At 43.7% G+C, this 16,680-nt stretch overlaps 1 protein-coding gene across 2 annotated transcripts in view; it reads right to left on the minus strand.

Annotated features, from left to right (window-relative positions):
• LOC130362109 (gamma-aminobutyric acid receptor subunit rho-2) overlaps positions 1-16,680 on the minus strand; it is a 131,236-nt gene that overhangs the window by 57,717 nt on the left and 56,839 nt on the right. The window contains exon 1 of one of the 2 annotated variants that reach the window (XM_056566094.1): positions 3,885-3,929. The exons of the other annotated variant lie outside the window; for it this stretch is intronic. The gene's annotated coding sequence lies outside the window, so the exon portion shown is untranslated. Of the gene's footprint in view, positions 1-3,884; positions 3,930-16,680 lie in introns of those variants that run through there. 2 annotated transcript variants of the gene reach the window in all.

Here is a 16,680-nt window from a genome sequence, read left to right on the forward strand (position 1 = left end):
GTACTATCAGACAGGAGAGAGCACAGAGCAGTCCTATCAGACAGGAGAGAGCACAGAGCAGTGCTATCAGACAGGACAGAGCACAGAGGAGTGCTATCAGACAGGAGAGAGCACAGAGGAGTACGATCAGACAGGAGAGAGCATAGAGGAGTCTTATCAGACAGGACAGAGCACAGAGGAGTCCTATCAGACAGGAGAGAGCACAGAGGAGTGCCATCAGACAGGAGAGAGCGCAAAGGAGTCCTATCAGACAGGAGAGAGCACAGAGGAGTCCTATCAGACAGGAGACAGCACAGAAGAGTGCTATCAGACAGGAGAGAGCACAGAGGAGTCCTATCAGACAGGAGAGAGCACAGAGGAGTACTATCAGACAGGAGAAAGCACAGAGGAGTTCCATCAGACAGGAGAGAGCACAGAGGAGTCCTATCAGACAGGAGAGAGCACAGAGGAGTCCTATCAGACAGGAGAGAGCACATAGGAGTGGTATCAGACAGGAGAGAGCACAGAGGAGTGCTATCAGACAGGAGAGAGCACAGAGGAGTGCTAGCCCACCCTCACTATGGGGATTTCCTTTTCACCCTGGACTGTTCCTAAAATGGACAGAGATGTCAGCTGAGAGCACTGTGCTTATGATGTCAGCAGACAGCTCTGTGTTTCAAACGGAAAAGAATTTCCACTGTAGTATTCAAATAAACAAAGGGCGCAGAGAGATTAGGTCCTGCGTCAGACCTCACTTACGCTTGAATATATTCACCCAGCTAGCAAAGACTATAAATCATAAGATCACCAAATAAAGTGTCTTGGGGTGTGCATAAAACATAGCTTTTATGCTAAGTTACTTAATAAAAATAAAAAAGAATATGTGTACTTGTGTGTATCAATCACCAATAAATGATAACATAGGATTCACTGACGTATATCAGGTGGTCAGATATGTGCTCTGCTTGGCCCAGCCAGCACAACCCGATACACCCCCAAGTCAGATTTTCCTTTAAATGATTTGACAAATTACCGCCGACGCGTTTCTACCAGTTATTACACTGGTGTCATCAGGGAGACAGAATGACTATTATAATGTTCTCATATTAATAAATATATAGAGTAGAGCTGATATAAACAGGTTATGCCTATAATCCTGTAAGCAAAACTGCAGGTCGCCTGTAAAAGAAAAAAACACAGCTCTCTCCCCAAATAAATCATCAACAGTCCTGGATAATCGATTTGGGTCCACGGTTTCCTATGACTGTGAACGGGTCGCGCACAACCTGCTGTGTCGCAGGGAGCTGCAGGTCCGCAGCTCTGCTCGCTATGTGTAGCGAGGTACCGGCGTCGGTAGTATTCAGCAGCTAATAAGTACAGGAAGGATTAAGATTTTTTAATAGAAGTAATTTATGCCTCTGAGCCTCCCGTTTCATCCATCTGTCCACCTGCTACCTCGCTGTGCCTCTACTTGTTCGGTCATCTCGGCGGTGAGTTGCTGGATCTTTTCTCTTGTTTACCGTATATTTGTTTCTATTTCTTGGATCCTGGCACCACCACTAGACTACTATTTATTATATTGGTTGGACTGCTTTGTTTTTTACCTTTGAGACATGGACCCTTATTTATGTTTGTTCACGCTACTTCCACCCTTATACCTACACACGTGTTTTTGTTATATGCCTCTCGTCACCACTTCTTTATTCATTGTAATTTACAAATCTGTTTAACTTTCTGGAACCAGTTGATTTAAAAAAAAAAAGTTTTTCACCGGAGTACCCCTTTAATAGACACATGAGCCATCTTGCCAGCTTGGCAGAATTGCTTACATATGCCACAAGACCAAGCATCTTCATCATTTGACAGTAGCTTGGGTTCTCAGATCACTATTAGAGAAATGGAATGGACATAGTCCTGCATATAGCAGAATTCCAAATGTACAATTGACCACATAAGAAATAGAGGGGGTACAGGGATAAGGCATGAGACAATGAGCTGTTTTAGAATTAAAGGGACGCTCACATAGGCACATGGCATCCGACATCATACCTGCAAGCACATTCATATCACATTTACCTCTGAAGCCAAGTGAGCAACAAGTAGCCTAATTCAGAGATTGGCAGTAGAAAACAGAATCAGATACAACAGAAGGACTAAAGTAAAAAAAAAAAAATAATAATAATAAAGTAAAAAAAAACTATTAACAATTGTCATATCCTGTCTTGGACAAATATGCTGGACCAAGACTTTTTTTTAAAATAGTAACCTAAAGTTAAACATAATACATAAAATAACAATAACAATGATTAAAACATTCTCCAGCATGACCATGCAGGCAAAAGTTAAAGTATAAGAGTTAAAGGGGTACTCCGCTCCTAGACATTTTATCCCCTATCCAAAGGATGAGTAAACACAGCCATCACGCCCCCTCCCATAGTCATGAATGGTGTGTCCTCACAACCACGGCCGCCCAAAGACAGCGTTCTGAACATAATTTTTTAGAATGACAGGGTGCGAGCCTAGAGACTTCAGGGGGGCCCAGTGGCCTGACCTTCCACGATCAGACATCTTATCCCCTATCCTTTGATTATCTTAGGGCAGTGTACCCCTTTAAGGATACAAAATGGAAAGGAAATAGAGTAGTAACCTTTTCCCAGATACCACATGTCACAGAGGAGGACAAAGAAATGACAGTAAGGCTATAGAGTAGTAGGTGCTCTGTAGGCTGTGCAATAAAACTGTTGATTGATACCATCTGCACTATCCTTGCAAGAAGATGGAATCATCCACATTGGTGCCGCTGCTGCAGGACTTAAAGGAATGTAACTTGCCAGTTTGGACTTGATTATCTGGGAATTTGTTTTGCTTATGTGCAACATGTTTATCTTTTTTTTTTTTTTTTTTTTGGGGGGGGGGGGGCTGTAATTGACTTTTGTAAGATCGTTTGTTCTTTTTGCTTACATGTTAACATTTATGGATGTTCCCCACATACCAAGGGCCATTTAAAATGCTGATGTCTTCTTCTTTAACAGAGGGGCATTAAAACACCAATTAAAGGGTACGACTGCTACCCTTGTACTCACTGCAGCTAATATATTGGCCTAGATTTAATAATCTTCCTGAAACCAAAACTATCTGATTTGCCCATAACAACCAATCAAAGCTCAGCTTTCATATCTTAACAAGCACTGGTAAAGTGAAAGCTGATCTGTGATTGGTTGGTATTGGAATAAGACGATAAATGTAGAAGTCAGGAACATGAATGGGCGGCACACTACTCTGATTCCAAACCATGTTTGAGATATTTATTTTCTATCAATCAAAATATTTTTTAAATGTAAATGTAAAACGGGTGCTGGTAGGATGACAGAAGAAACAAAGAAGATTGGATGAAATTGTGCCGCAAAAGAAGGAGGAGGAAGAGCACAAGAAGAGGACTGGGCCAGACGATGGTGATGACAGGGTAGCTGCTGGTTGTGCCTGATGGGATGCCCTGCACACTGACATGGACAAGCCACCAGCGTTACAGTGGAAAAAGCACCCTCATAGAAAATAATATTAACACATACCGTATAAATATAAGACTCAGAGAGAATAACTCTAGCTTACACAATTGCTTCTAATAAACCACAAAATGAACAACCACAATGGAAGTGGTGGGATCGTTTATATTAACTAGGACCCAGAGCTATATCATGCACAGGGACTAAAGGGGTCTTCGCCTTGGGTTGATTGATTCAAAATAATTCCTAGCTATGAAAAGAAAACATAAAACAAAACTAAACAGGAGAATTAAGCAAGTTGTTTCCTATTAACATGTCCAGAATCAATCACTTGGCTGTTTCCTATACATTTCACATACACCCTGAAGCCCAATAATCATCCAGGGGGAGATTCATCATGACCTGTGTAGAGGAAGAGTGGTGCAATTGCCCATAGCAACCTTTCATTTTTACAGGCCTCTTTAAAAGTGAAAGAAGCAATTTGATTGGTTGCTATGGGCAACTGTACTACTCTACCTCGACACAGGTATTTATAAATCTACCCCCCGCCCCAATGTGTACAGATCTTAGATTTGAGTGAGAGTCTAGACACATCATATACAGACAGGATGAACAATCTGGGAAAGTATTGAAACTATTATTTCCCAAAACATTATTTGTAAATTAAAGATTTCTCCTGAAAGATCTTTCGTCCAACTACTGCGTGAAAATTTTAAACTTGGCTTACTTTTTTAAAGGCAATAAGAGTCTGCCATTGGTCAGCTAACACTATTGTTAAAGGGGTACTCTGGTGGAAAAAGTTTTTTTTTTTTTAAATCGTTGTGTGCCAGAAAGTTAAACAGATTTGTAAATAACTTCTATTTAAAAATCTCAATCCTTCCAGTACGTATCAGCTGCTCTATAATACAGAGGAAGTTCATTTATTTTTGAATTTATTTTCTGTCTGTCCACAATGCTCTTTGCTGACACCTGTGTCCATGTCAGGAACTGTCTAGAGCAGGAGAGATTTGCAAAAGGGAATTGTTCCAGCTCTAGACAGTTCCTGATTTGGACAGAGGTGTCAGTAGAGAGCACCGTGGACAGACAGAAAAGAAATTCAAAAAGAAATGAACTTCCTTTGTATTATAGAGCAGCTGATAAGTCCTGGAAGGATTACGATTTTTAAATAGAAGTAATTTGCGGATCTGTTTAACTTTCTGGCGCCAGTTGATAAAAAAAAAAAATAATAAGTTTTCCACCGGAGTACCCCTTTAAATTTCACCCAACAAATAATTGTTTTGGTTGAATTTGCCCATTTTTATTAACTTTAATCTATTTGCACCTTTAGACAGAGAACCTGCCACTACCCTCTTCTCTTTGGTGCCTACTTCTCAATTTGTTACATCAGGTTCAGATGGAAATTTAGGGGGACAGAACAGGTTATAGAATATTTACGGAGAAACTGAAAAAAAAACTGAGATACCACAGTTTTCTAAAAGGTAAGAAAGAAGCTGCTTTTCCCTGATAAGATATATTACTATGTTTCTCACAACAGGTAGATATGCTTTAAGTGCAGTTCTGAATGGGATAATTATAATGGTCCTATACCTCCATGATAGAGAAGTTGATTTTGTTCAAATATATTTCTACTAAATAAAATCCATATTACAGTATATTCTCTTGGGTTTCTTCCATACTCTCTTAGTACTGCTTCTCATAGGCCTTGCACTTTTGCTTAGCATTTGCTCTTCTTTTAACTATAGAATAAAGCCTCTTCACATATCCCTTACATACAGAAATAGTCTCTTGCTGGCCATACAACAGACTAAGCCAAAAGCCTGCTTTGACCTCTCTGTTCTTGTTATGAGATTGTATCATGTCTCCCAGCTGCCTTCCAACCTGACAACCTAGGATTACTGGTGTGACGTTGCATGGCATAACACCCTGGGATATACCAATTCAATAGCTTTTTTATACAATGCAGGTGCATTTGACTGTTATTGTAGAAATATTCTCAACCTTGATGCTTATTGCTTCTATTTAATAGTTCTATGTTAAAGAGGACCTGTGGCAAACCCCCAAAATGAGATGTAAATATCATTAACCCCTACAGGACCAGGCCAATTTTGGCCTAAAATATTCAGTTTTTTTAAATATTCAAATTCAGATGCAAAAAAAAAAAAGTTTTATATGTTGTTATTGATGAAAACACCTTTTGTAATATTGGTGTTTAAAAATGTTCTAATATTTAATAAAGAAAATGGCTCCTGAAAACCCCACCACTAGGGGTCCACCTACCTACTGGGACACTAACCAGTCCTGCAGCATCAGGTTTGTCCATGAGTCATGACAAGAGATGGCTCATGGACAAGGCTGCATGAGCAGACACACCAATCACCTCCGACCACCACAAGAGGGATACGCCCCTTTCCCTGAGAGGATTTTTAACACTGTGAGCTAATGAAAAGAGGTATTTTTATAATAAATATAGATGACAGTTGTATCCATCAATACACGATCACCACTGGCACAGCTGAGATGCAGTGATCGTGAATGGACATAAATGGGCATACATTAACGTCCATTTGCAGGAAGGGATTAAATAACTTAGGCACCCTGATCACACGCGTTTTTAAAGTTTCTTGACACGCCCCCTGCTGTTCCCAAGATATGTGGGTTTATATTTTGTCAATAAACCCACATATCTCTGGAACAGAAGGGAGTATAAAGAGAGAAACTATAAACCCACATATCTTGGGAAAGGAATAAATAGTAAAAGCTGAGCAGTAAAAGTTACTAGGATGTGAGAGCGTGCACACGTGCGCTCTTCTATGCACCAGCTGGCTCTCATGTCCCAGTGATGTGAGAGTGAAGAAATTAGCATATTCATTTAAGGGGTGGCTAGACACATATTGAGGAGACAGGGAAGAACAGCCAGCCGGCTCCCTGCCTCCATTGAGCAGAGAAGCCCTATAGCAATACAGGATTTAATGGCCAGAACTTTGCCACTACAGGATGAATTAACACTGTTTACCCACACTATAACCTCAATATATGATGGATTCAACTTACGATGCCTTCTCATAAGCTATTGGATATTGAATTAGGCATCGACTTACAATGCTTCTCTGCAACCAGAAGTCTGGCTGCTGCCACTCACTATGTTAGGTGCCATCAGACTTATTAAAGGAGCCGCCGGGCTGCTTAATAATCCTGCCAGCTAGAATGAATGATTGAAGCATCCACTTGGCAGAGCAATTTGGTACAGCTGCCCTGGGCTGCTGTAAACATCTACTACCCTTAGTGATCAGGTGCTGTGCGGGACTTACTGAAGCAGCCGCCAGGCTGACAACATCATTGATTGAAGCAGCTACTTAGGGCTGATGCAAGGATTTTTGCCACCCTAGGCAAAACCTCATTTTGCCGACCCCACCAAACCTATATTTTTGTCAGATGCGTAAACATGGCCTTAGGCTGTGTTTCCCATTTGTTTGTGAACAACACAATACCAAAATAGAACAATATCCCCATACTGTGACTGAATAACAACACCATACCAGAAATTAACAATACCACCATAGCAGAACAGAACAATCCCTCCATACTTAGTACTGTATATCTATCTAAAAAATCTTCACATGCATGGTAAATATATATATATATATATATGTATATATAAGCTTTTCCCAACAGGGGGCCTCCAGCTTTTGCAAAACTACAACTCCCAGCATGACCAATTGTAGTTCTGCAACAGCTGGAGGCACCTGATTGGGAAACACTGGTGTTTATGTATACATATATAATATATACATACACACACTCAATCCCCCCCCCCCCCCCCTTCCCCTTAAATGCAGGGCAGTGATGATTAGGCACTTTGATGTCTTTAGCGCAGATGCCTCACTCCCCCACGTGATCTCACAGGAGCATTCAGCAACGGCAATGTGCTCCTGTATACTAGAAGCACCATCATTGACAGCAGTAGCTGGTAGGGCTGCCATCAGAAATTTTTGGCCCCTTATACACTTCGAAGTCAGAGAGGTAACCCATTGTAAGCCCTGTTGCCTTGCTGGGACTTGTGGTGCTTTCACCAAATGGATTTATACTGACTTGTAAGATGGGTAGCTGAATCCTGGTAGGTAGGGTCCTGTCAAGGTATTGAAGCCTTCTCCGCGGGCCAGAACTTCCACCGAACAGGAGATTCTTGCAGGATGAACAGAAGAAGTAGGTTTGAGCTAGGCCTTCCCTTGGAGCACACAGCAGCTTACACTAGACTGGACCTGGAACTGGGGCAACTTCTCCCCCCACTACACTACATAGGGGAGACTAAGGGGTTCCCATTTGCAGTCAGGGTCACATGGGGTTCACTGCTTACTCTTAAGGGTACAGTAACACAGGAATAACATATATATAAAAATAATGATATAATTAATCAGAAAACTATATTACTGCAATAAAGTGCAAACACAATTAGTTTAACAGTGAGTCTTTTGGTGGGCCCAACACCTAGTGCTGCCATGCTGTCTGAGGCAGTCCGAAGCCATAGGACAGCTATTGGTGCTGGGACACCACAATAGCATTAGACACTTCTAAGGTCCCAACATTGCCGCTACAGATTAGCAGGTCCATACATTGTCACCATATGGTATTATGCCAGAAACATTGCCCCCATAGTATATTTTGCCCCTCATATTGCCTCCATAGAAGATTATGCCCATCATTTTGTCCCCATAAAATATTATGCCCCTCACATAACTTTTAACGTATATTGTGTCCCTCACATTACCCCCATAGTATATTATGCCCTTCACTTTCCCCCATAGTATATCATGCCCCTCATATTGTTCCCATAAAATACTATGCCCCTCACATTACCCCCATAGTATATTATGTTTCTCACATTGCCCACCATAATATTTTATGCCCGTTACACTGCCCCTATAGTATATTATGCCCCTCACATTGTCCACATAGAATATTATGCCACTCACATTGCTTCTATAGAATAGAATGCCCCCCAGATTGTTCCCATAGAATATGCTGCCCCTCACATTGCCCCCATAGAATATTATGCCCCTCATATTCTCCCCATAAAATAATATGCCCCTCACATTGCCCCATAGTATTTTATGCTTCTAATATTGTCCTATAATATATTATGTCCCTCACATTGCCCCCATAGTATATTATGCCCCTTACATTGCCTCTAGGGATGTCCCGAAACCATTTTTTTAAGACCGAGTACGAGTACCAATACTTTAATTCTAGTACTAGCCGATACCAAGTACGAGTACTTCTATTTTAAAGGGAATATCACAGCAGGGTGACGCGGTTTCTGGCGCTGCTTACCGTGCTGATATGTGGATCCTTGTTGTGTACAATAGAGGCAGCTGCTTTAGTATGAGCCAAGATTTCTCTCCTCTCCATTGGGCAGAACAGGGAATTTGCATTGGTGGTGAGACCAATGACCACATGGCGAGCAGCGGTAGAAACCAAGTCACCTGCATCTACCTACGATTATAAATTCAAGTAGGTATATCCCCTTGCAGACATTAGCAGCAGCCCCCCGGCAGCCATTAGTAGCAGCCCGCCCTGTAGACAGCAACCCCCCCCCCCTGTAGACTGCAGGACCACCCCCTTGTAGACATAAGTAGCAGCCCCCCTGTAGACCACAGCCCCCCTTTAGACAGTGGGCCCCAATTTAAACAGCAGCAGGCCCCCCTTTAGACAGCAGGGCCCCCCCCCTTTAGACAGCAGCAGGTCTCCCCCTTTAGACAACAGAAGCCCCCCCCCCCCTTAGACAGCAGCAGGGCCCCCATTTAAGACAGCAGCAGGGCCCCCCTTTAGACAGCAGCAGGGCCCCCCTTTAGACAGGAGCAGGGCCCCCCCTTTAGACAGCAGCAGCCCCCCCCCCTTTAGACAGCAGCAGGGCCCCCCCTTTAGACAGCATCAGGCCCCCCCTTTAGACAGCAGCAGGGCCCCCCCTTTAGACAGTAGCAGGGCCCCCGTTTAGACAGCAGCAGGGCCCCTCGTTTAGACAGCAGCAGGGCCCCCCGTTTAGACAGCAGCAGGGCCCCCCTTTAGACAGCAGCAGGGCCCCATGTTTAGACAACAGCAGGGCCCCCCGTTTAGATAGCAGCAGCGCCCCCCCCCCCAGTAGACACCAGCAGTCCCCCCCCGCTTTTAAACATTAGTAGCAGCCCCCCCTCCTTGCAGGCAGCTCACCTCCTCTGTCTGGTGCTGCCGCTCCACTGCCCCGTCCTCCGGTCCGAATCATGTCGTCCTATGGAGGAGCGTGTGACATATACATCACTCTGCTTCCTCCGTAGCGTTACGCTGTGCGCAGGGGAGGAGGCGGAGAGACATGTGTGTCACATGCTCCTCCATAGGACAACATGACACGGACCGGAAGACGGGAGAACGGGGCAGCAGAGCGGCAGCAGGCATCGGGCATGGTATCGGGGACATAAAACGAGTCCCCAATACCATGCAAATAGGCTAGTATCGGCCCCGATACCTATACCAGTATCGGTATCGGGACATCCCTAATTGCCTCCATAGTATTTTATGCCCCCACATCCCCCTTATTGTATATTATGCCCCTCACATTGCCCCATAGTATATTATGCCCCTTACATTGCCCCTGTTTATATTATGCCCCTCATATTACCCTCATTGTATTTTATGTCCCTCTCATTGCCCTCTATTGTGTATTATCCCCCTTATTTTGCCCTCATTGTATATTATGCTCCTTATATTGCTCCCTGTTGTATATTTCCCCCTCACATTACCCCCTGTCATCTATTGTGCATCTTAAAGGCGCACACAGTGCTACTGCTGCATGCATAACTCCTCTCACTCAGGTCTCCCCCCCCCCCCAGCTCCTCTACCAGCCCCGTGACAGGAATGAAGTGCGTAGTGTACGCTGCGTTTTTCACCATCCAGGGGGAGGGGTGCTTTCTTGCTCCCAAGTGCTGGAGGTAAGTAGGACCTGTATGAGAGGAGCACTATTCTACCAGCCGGATGGGGCCGGACAGGCAGGACGTGAGTGAGGACAAGCACAGGCGTGGACTCCCTTGCAGGGGATGGAGTTGTGTCCCCATCAAGAGGACGCTCTGCCTATGCCTGGGGCCAGCCCTGCAGTGACTCAATATCGAAATCAGTGCGCATTGGCTGGAATGTCCATTTGCTGTGCACTTGAAGTTTTTGCATTTGTGTACTAACCTGAAAGTTATCAACTAATAGCACAAAGCTCTGGACTCATCAGTTAATCAGCATTAATATTGTGCACTGCACATTGTTATATTATACACCGATTGGCTGGGAATAGTAGAACATCAGAGACCTCTAACAGTCAAAAGAACTCCAATCTATAAGTGCACACTGTAAATAGAGTGGAAGTAGACCTGCGTAAGCTCCACGGTCTATGAGACTGATAGTATTAATCACTACTGCTCTAATGACATGGGGCAAGCGAACAGCCCTTAAAGAGTTTCCGGTGTCAATGGCACTGAAGGCACTTTTGGAGTAAACATACAAAGGTTTCAACATATAATGGCCTCCTGAATCCGATTAATATAGTATGTTGAGGGACCATTGCAGTAGAAAGCGCTGGAAGAAAAAGTGTGTACATTCTCTCACAGCTATGTGTCACATGACCAGGACGGACTATGGCGAGAGATATGCAGGGTACCATGGTTCTTTCCCTGATGATTCTACTGATCAGTCTGGGTATAAACACTCAGACTCTGATCAATACAATTTTTGACATATCATAAGGACAAGTTAAAAGTTTTAATAATGACAAGTAGACTTTGATTTAATGGATAGTGTTGGGGAACGTTGAAGAAAACATGAACACATGAACACATTTCTTGCTTCAGTACTCCACTTTGCATGGTGCACCTCTGCAACTTTTTGTGTGACTTTTTGTCCTGTGAGAGAAAATGTGCAATTTTTTTATAATGCTGTTTGCAGTCAGTTTTGTAAGCCAAGTCAGGGCTGGTGTAGATTTACGCCTAACTTAGCTCAGTTTTGAGAAAAGATGCGACAAACTGAAAAGTCGCACATGATAAATTCCTGACCACTGCATGATATCAACTGAAATCATGACTTGGTATGTTCTTTTAGAAAAAACCTTCTAAAGCAAAAGTCGCAATGAAAAGTCTCAAAACAGCATCTGAGACAAACTGTAAGACAAATGTACACGACAAAACCAGGGTAAAACCAATGAAAAATTCCCCCCTACATGTGCAAAAAGTTTTAAAAGGAATCTGGATGGTCCCCCGGACCTCACAAACCAGCTCCTAGACCAGACAGGTCAGGAGAACAAAATGTCAACACTGTCCCCCTAAGCTTCCTGCAATGCTGCAGAGAGCAGAAAATAAAACCTTATTGGCAGCACAGTGAGTATATCTGTAACCACTCACTGTGACTGTGAAACCAGTTACAGCCGCATCCAATAATATTCATTTTCTGCTCCCTGCAATATCACAGAAAGCTCAGAAGGACAGCTTTAGATTGCTGTTCTGACCTGTCAAGTCCCAGGGACAGGTTGAGGGGCCCCAGGGATCTGACAGTTTCCCTTTAAAAACAAGTCTTAGTTTAAGTCGGTTTATTAAGAAATGGATATCTGGTAATTCATTTCTTAAAATGTTAAGGTGTCTGAGACCTTTGAAAATAGACATTTCTACAATAGTGTATGTTGGTCAAAATTTAACAAAAGTACAAGGAAAAGAACCTCTGAATAATTTTTATCAATGCATATCATCAACTCTGTATATAGGTTGCATGGTAGCACAGCATCTTGCCATATGACCAGAGGTTGGCTAAAGATTCAAAGCACGAGATATCTGGATACAGCTTATGCTACCCCAGCAATGAAAAACATCTTTCCTGACAGCTGGATCTCAAACTAATTCCACACTCCAAGAAATTTGTCATTAATCAAAAATCTAGTATGCGTTGTCTCTTCAATGAGGGTTACTTTTGCATTATAGTAGTGTTTGATAGACAGCATTAATCAAGCAGAAAGCTGGGTTTCTAATTAAAGTTTTGTCACAAGGTTTTTACATTTATCATGTTGCTAGTTCATACTTTTCATGTGGCATTTGCATTCTATAATCCTGAGCCAGTCAGTGAATGTCTTCTAGCCACTCGGGCTGAGCAGATAAGTTAGTTCAAGCTAGCCCTTTAGGCTGAGCATACAGTATCTCACATAAGTGAGTACACCTTTTACATTTTTGTAAATACAGTGGTACCTCAACATACGATGGTAATTCGTTCCAAACGAGCCATCGTTTGTCGAATCCATCGTATGTTGAGGGATTCGTGCAATGTAAAGTATAGGAAGCTGTCCCCGTCGCTCGCGATAGTGTCCCCGCCGCTCCCGATGGTGACCCTGGGCCTCCACTGGGTTCTCCGCTGTCTTCTCCGGTCTTCCGCTGTCTTCTCCGGTCCTCTGCTGTCTTCCACAAGGCCTTACTGGGCCTGCGTAGCGACGTCATTACGCCGCTGCGTACGCCATTCCTATTGGATGACGTACGCAGCAGCGTATTGACGTCATTGGAGAGGGCCAAGAAGACACCGGAAGACCAGCGCTGGACCCGGAGGGCACCCCGGAGCATTGTGGAGGGGTAAGTAATACTTACCGCACCACACGGGGAACATTAAGCTGCTATCGGGCAGCAGCTTAAGCATTTTGCGCTGCCGGACAGCACTTAATGCGATGGCCCCGACATAAAAAAGCATCGTATGTCGATGCTGACATCGACATGCGATGGCCTCTGAGAGGCCATCGTATGTCGATTTGATCATATGTCGGGGCCATCGTAGGTCGGGGGGTCACTGTATTTTATTATATCTTTTCATGTGACAACACTGAAGAAATTACGCTCTGCTACAATGTAAAGTAGTGAGTGCACAGTCTGTATAACAGTTTTAATGTTGTGTCCCCTCAAAATAACTCAACACACAGACATTAATGTCTAAACCTTGGCAACAAAAGTGAGTATACCACTATCCAAAGGATAGGGGATAAGATGTCTGATTGCTGGGGTCCCGCCGCTGGGGACCACCACAATCTCTCCTGCAGCACCCACTTGTCATCAGCCTCACGGAGCGAAGATCAATCCGTGTCTGATGACTCACGATACAGGGGCCGGAGTATCGCGATGTTCCGACTCCGCCACCTCGTGACAAAACACCCCGCCCCCTCAATGCAAGCCTATGGGAGGGGGCGTGTGGCATGCCCCCTCCCATAGACTTGCATTGAGGGTGCGGGGCATAACATCACAAGGGGAGCCGTGACATCACAATACTCCGCCCCTGTGTCGTGAGTCATCAGACACGGAGTGATCTTCGCTCCATGAGGCTGATGACAAGTGGGTGCTGCAGGAGAGATTGTGGGAGTCCCCAGCGGCGGGATCCCCTCCGATTGGGGATAAGATATCTAGGGCCGGAGTACCCCTTTAAGCTTATTTAAGAAAGGCAGGAATTGGTAACTATAGTGGCAGTAGAGTTACAAGTTTTACAAGGCTATTCAAAGGATTTGTCTTCCTTTGATTTTAAAGGGGTTCTCCGGTGCTTAGACATCTTATAAGATGCCTGATTGCGGGAGTCCCACCGCTGGGGACCCCAGTGATCTTGCACGCGGCACCCAATTTATAATCAGTCGCCGGAGCGTGTTCTCTCCAGGTCTGATTACCGGCAACCACAGGGCCGACGGCGTATGACGTCACGCCTCCGCCCCCGTGTGACGTCACGCTCCGCCCCTCAATGCAAGCCTATGGGAAGGGGCGTGACAGCTATCACGCCCTCTCCCATAGGCTTGCATTGAGGGGCGGAGCGCGACGTCACACGCCGTCGGCCCTGTGGTCGCCGGTAATCAGATCCGGAGCGAACACGCTCCGGGGACTGATTATAAATGGGGTGTCGTGTGCAAGATCACGGGGGTCTCCTTTATATAGGGGATAAGATGTCTAAGCACCAGAGTACCCCTTTAACTCTTCTTAAGCATCTAGTCTGTAGACGTTTATAATACAGCACAGTCTTTGAAGTTAAGTATGTCCATGGTGAAATGAATAATCTGGCTCATTCTGTTATTTCTGGGAGAATTATTTTAGGCATCCATTGGCACCATTCTGTTTCCGTGGGAGTTAGTGGAGAGCAACTTCTTCCATTAGTCGATAATTTCCTTGTAGCCTTTACCTGGTGCAGCAAGGATAAAGCATGGGGAGAATGGCTGTCCTGCATAACAGGGATTTGGTCTTTGTCCCACCACACCTGTCGTTTGCTGACTTTTACTTTATTGAGGGTGCAATGGCATTATGGCACACAAATGGATGGTGGGGACTTCTTTCTTTTGCAACTGTTAGGTCTTCTGGATGTTACTAAAGAATAAGCCAAAAGCAAAGAATTGGAAAAATAAATAGTTGGAGTTTATCAGAACATCTCATTTCTTTTCCTTCAGCACTTTGTACAAAAGTAGTCCCCATTGTTTGCGTATTTGATTGTGGAGAAAATTGTTACACTGTGTTTTTTGCTTTGCATTTTTTTAAACAAATCTTTTGGGAAATGTTTTCACAAAAGTGAAGACAACAAAATCAAACATTCAAAACGTGCAAGTACAGAGAGTACAAGGGTATACATAAGCTTGCAATGTTCATTCAGTAGAAAGGCTGACAGACCTAGCTGCTGGAGAGTGTCTAACTGCACAATGGCTATATGTTGTAACAGCGAAGTTTGTTTAGCCAAGTAGAACTTGTCAGAATAACTGACCAAAACCAGGGACTGCATTAAACAGGTAATAAAACATACAGATTAACAGGGAAGAGCAGGTAAATCAACAGGTATCCACTATAGAGAAGCCGTAAACCCCCAACATATCCCCAGTAACCCCAAGGCAATACCAATCAGTGGAACTGAAGGTTCTAACAAGTTTAGCATTTTTGATGCAATGTGTATGTTCTGCCTCTCCAGTCTACGCATTGAAAGTGTGATCTCTGAAACTTACAGTTTGTGATGAGATAGCAGTAGCCTCCAATCTTAGTTGAATTGACTGACAGTGACTCGATCCAAATGACATCTTGTAGATTGTGATGAAGTTTATTCCAAACTGTGCAGATCATATACGAGTGAACAAATGGATAGGTCAAAAGATCATGCTGTGAATAACTAACAGGCAACATGTTGATGAGATGGACGATGAGGCAAATAGACAAGCATGAAGGGAGAAGAGGAGTCAAAATTGAGAACAGAATGAAGGGGAGAGAGAAGGGACACACATGATAAAAAAGCAAACCATGCATGTATGCATGTGTAACATGCCACTCCCCATCGAAATCTATGATTTCTAATAACAACAATAAACTTTAGTTAAGTCCATGTATAATAGATGTTTCTTCTTCTGGAACATCTCTCTCCGCATCAGGTAGGTGTGAGGGGTTCATCTTCCTGTGTAGGCAGAAGCAGTACCAGCTTGTTTATGGGTCTGAAGTAGTGTCTTGCAGAACCTTCTTTCATTACTTTAACTTCTACTTTCTGTACCTTGCCATCATTACTTAGAATAGTCCTTGTAATAAGACCTATAGGCCAATTGTTACAATGAACATCCCTATGTCCTTGGCTTGGAGGTCGGGTTTGCTGACTTGCCATTTTCTTCTACTTTCAAGATTGCTAAGGTACTCCATGTTCCAATGGCTCCAAAACGCATTAGCAAGATGTTGGACCCATTTCCATTGGTATTTGTAAAAATGTTGACAATCAAAGTCCTGAGGAGGAATAGTGGCTACTCCGATCTTTTCAGTTAGAAGAGTGGCTGGAGTTAGCAATACTGGAGACTCTGGGTCTGAGGAGACAGGAACAAGTGGTCTTGCATTAATTATTGCTTACACCTCTGCAAGGAAAGTGACCAAGGCTTCATGTGTGAGCTGGGAACATTTGTGGTCCAGCAGCATAGAGTCCAGGATTTTCCTAGAAATCCCAATCATGCGTTCCCTAGAGCCTCCCATATGTGAGGAATGTCGCGGGTTGAATTTCCATTTACACTTGTTTTCATTGAAGTTCTCTATCTTCTCTGCTCCTGTAAAATTTGTCCCCAGTCGGATTTAAGTAATTTTACAGGTCCACGTATGGAGACTAATCTTTTGAAGGCATTAATAAAGCAAGAAGAGTCCATTGATTCTATAACTTCGATATACATTGCATGAATGCTTAAACA

This window comes from Hyla sarda, chromosome 3 (genome assembly GCF_029499605.1).
Source record: "Hyla sarda isolate aHylSar1 chromosome 3, aHylSar1.hap1, whole genome shotgun sequence".
Classification (NCBI taxonomy): Eukaryota; Metazoa; Chordata; class Amphibia; order Anura; family Hylidae; genus Hyla; species Hyla sarda.